This window comes from Pteropus vampyrus, unplaced genomic scaffold, assembly GCF_000151845.1.
Source record: "Pteropus vampyrus isolate Shadow unplaced genomic scaffold, Pvam_2.0 Scaffold175, whole genome shotgun sequence".
Lineage (NCBI taxonomy): Eukaryota > Metazoa > Chordata > Mammalia > Chiroptera > Pteropodidae > Pteropus > Pteropus vampyrus.
This window is the reverse complement of record NW_011888956.1, coordinates 656,843-660,388: the sequence shown is the minus strand read 5'-3', so window position 1 is coordinate 660,388 and position 3,546 is coordinate 656,843. Positions and strand designations below refer to the sequence as shown.

General features: G+C 41.2%; 1 long non-coding RNA gene across 1 annotated transcript; it reads right to left on the bottom strand.

Annotated features, from left to right (window-relative positions):
• Window positions 1-372: 372 nt before the first annotated feature.
• On the bottom strand, window positions 373-2,291 carry LOC111746098. The gene is made up of 3 exons (XR_002782926.1): window positions 2,181-2,291; window positions 1,669-1,797; window positions 373-599 (listed from the first exon to the last, which is right to left on the bottom strand). It is a non-coding gene; the product is annotated as an uncharacterized LOC111746098 (long non-coding RNA).
• Window positions 2,292-3,546: the final 1,255 nt, after the last annotated feature.

The following is a 3,546-nucleotide window of genomic DNA, read 5'->3' as shown; positions in this document are numbered from 1 at the left end:
ATGAATAAATTAACTGCAAAAAAACAGCACTTCAAAAGTGTTCACAGCTCGCCTTAAGCTAATAGATTTCCGCGTTACCACGGCGCGCATCACGTCTTTCAATCATGGTGGTTGAAACCCATCAGAAACTATTTTTACTAATGAGACAAGACAGCTGTGGCAATATTTTGAATAATGTATTCGAAAACATGTTCACTCGAAATACTGAATGCTAACAATTAGCGAGTCGTAGGGTTCCCCGGAAACTCTGGGGCTGTCTGCCTAAATGCCTGCTTGCGACTTTTAGACAACGCATCGCCCGAGCTTGAACCGCACAGGAGAATCCCGCCCACAGCATCGTCTGAACGCAGTCCGGGACGGTCTTACGTCTGTTCGCTCGAAGGGAGATTTTCTGCGTGTGCTTAAGTTTCTGATGATTATCGGCAAGTGACAATGTGGGCGAATGTTTCGCAGGTCGTTTGGAGTTCCCTCCCATCTATGACGGCCTGGACACGGGTGGCAGATCGAGTCGGTGGCTTGGGGTGGGTGATGAGTCGGATGGCAGAGGTCCTCTCCATGACAGAGCCTCGATCGCTGACATTGTGTGCAGTTGCCAGCTCCTGGGGATAGAGAAAGTAGACTGATTTTAGCTGGTTTTCTTACTGTTTCTATTTATCCAGAGACCACGCATCGTGTACCGCCTGTGCCCAGGTCACGTGGCTGTCTCCACTCGCTGTAACCTTGGCCCACCGTTGGGATCCAGACATTCAATTGTGAAAGTATAAGCACGAAATTAGCTACCAGACTTTGTGATGCTCTTTGGCAGTTTTATTAGCTGGAAAAATACATAAGTTTGCCCTTAATTTTGCATTTGGTATCAGATCTTGGCTAAGGTTAAAAGGTTCAAGTAAATTTTATGTCTTCCCATAATTTCATTAGGGCGAAGAGATAATATTTTTTGGACTTTTCAAATGATCGACTAAACGTGACATATTTATGCATAGAGTTTCTTGCCTCTGGACTTATTTAATGTGACTTTTAATCCTAAGAACGGTTTTTATTATCATCCATCTAGGGTTTCATGTTTTCAGTATTTCTGCCTGGCTGTGGAAAGAGAATATAAATGGTAAATTGAAGAGTTTTAAAAAAGAGTTAGTCAATAAATATTCAACATTTGATCGTGGCTAAGACTTTGAAAAATATAATAAGTTTATGTTGGAAAAATACGGTTGTTCTTGGTTTTAGCACTTTTTTTTAGCACTTATCAGTGTTTTAATCATAGCAATTTTTATTAACAACAATTTTAAACACAAACAGCACTTGTACCCCCTGCTCTCTACCATACTAGGGGCGGGATCTAGCAGGTCACTGTCCTGCACGTGTCCTCAGGCTGCATTAAGACCTGATCTTTCTCCTGCCCCCTTAGTGGTGGTGTGTGCTGTGTCCCTGTCTCTCCTGTGAGCGGCCATGAGCACGAGCTTTCTATGGCCCCACTCACCTGTGTTCACAAGCGCCCGTGGCACGTACCACAGAGCGGGTGACAGTAAGTGTGTGCTGGTTCCACAAAACTGGCTGCTTTCTCTGTAGGGCACCAGGTCAAGTCTCAGTTAGTAAATTACTATTTTGATCTTGATTGAATCAGGACACACAAATGCACCCCCCCCCCCGCCCCATATGAAAACTTGTCACCTGGAATCAAGTCAGTGAGGCAGCCTTCCTGGAGAAAGTGGGCCTGGCTGTGTCAGGTGATGAAATCTGTGATTCATGCACACTTCTGAATGGGGCGCGTTTGGGACCGGGGCTAATTAGGCTGGATTCCTGGTCATAGAAAAATTAACAAAAATAAACTAATTTTCAGGAGGCTGAAATAATTGATTAAAGAAATGTAAAAGCTCTGTATGCCACACGCCCGCCCCCCTTACCTCTACTGGGAAGTTAGAGACCTATGGAGAGATGCAACGGACAAGTCAAGGTGTCTTTTTTAAAGAATCTAATTAGGCTTTCGTTTTTCAGAAAGACTAGACAACACATTTGATATTTGTCCCCACTTTCAGAAGTAGTTGTGCAAGGTTATTAATCACAGCACGGTTTGATATTGAGGAAGAAGGGATTGGAGTTAAAATAGAAATGCTAAGGTCAGTCTATAGCTTCAAATGATAAAACATCTCTTTCTGTCGCAGACCTCCTAGTCCTGACTGTACCTGGTACTGCAACACGGTTTGCTTGGAGCTCACGTTGTACTAAGAAGAAGGCATGGGGTAAATCAGAGATAAGGGAGCCCACTTCCTCCTGAAACACGATGAAAATAGCAAATCAGCAGCTCGCTTCGCCCCTCCATGGACAGACCAGCAGACTCAAATCCCAGCGACGTGTTTGCCAGCATTCCTGGAATTTTCCCTCTGGGTGGCTGATTGCTTAAGATAAAAGGGAAGGAACCTTTCTAAACCATCAGGAGATGCATTTTCTCTCTCTGTAAAAGAAAGAAAGCTCTAAAAGTTTCATTTATGTTTTTCTTCTTGAAAATCAACATAGAACGAAACAGAAACAAAATAAAACAAATGAACATACAAAACAGCCCTTGGAGAGACCTGTCTTCCATGTCTTGGCCATAACCTTAAGGGTCCCCATTACTCCTTCAGTAAATGAAAAAAGAAAGAAGAAAAAGAAATCTGTGGAAACAAAACACTGATAAAGCAATCTGCCTGACTGCAGCCTGGGGTGAGCAGTATGTATTTGATGTCTGTGGCTTTCTCAAAAACAAGGAAATCCTGTTCTGGTAAAAAAAAATTTCCAGTTGCTCTAGTTCTAAGAAATCAAATAACACTGACTATATAAATTCGGTAGTATTTTAGTAAAGATCTAAGTAAAAATTGAAAGAAAAAAAAAAGCCTTTCGAACATGACGGAAACTTTTAATCTCACTTATCATTTAATCTTCAGATTCTATAATGTGGCCTTTTTTTTTTTTTTTTTTAAAAAAAAACTCAGGTCAAATTTTTGGGTCCATAAATATATTTATTTGTAGTCATTTCAGTTAATTTGTATCAAAACATATTTAAGCCATTAATAAGGGCTAGTCGGTTAGCTAATAAGATGGACAGTAATGTTATGTGTTGAGAAGACCTTTCAAAGAAAGGAAACTTTCTTTGAAGGTGGCTGCCTTAGTCTCTATGGGAGTCAGGAATCATTCCTTTATTTTCATGGTAAAGTTAATGACGTTTTTCTTATCTAGTTTTAAAAGTCACGAATCTCTGCAGCTCTAAGGCCATTCCCTGGAGCCCAGTGTTACCCACATCATGGCGTCAGCCTGCATTTCGTTTTTGCTAATGACTACGCTTTTCGGTCATGTAATCTAAGTTCCTTTCAAAAGTGAGTCTTACATGGAAAAACGACTTCCGGGTATCCCTTCAAATATCGTATTTCTGAATGCGAAACCCTCTCGTTGAATTTTTTTTTCAATCGTGACTTGCTAACTGACCTATATATTCAAGTGTCTTTTCAGCTGTTTGTGTATGTTTAATCAATCTTTTTTAGGAAGAGACTCTCCGTTGCCTGCGATGCTATTGTT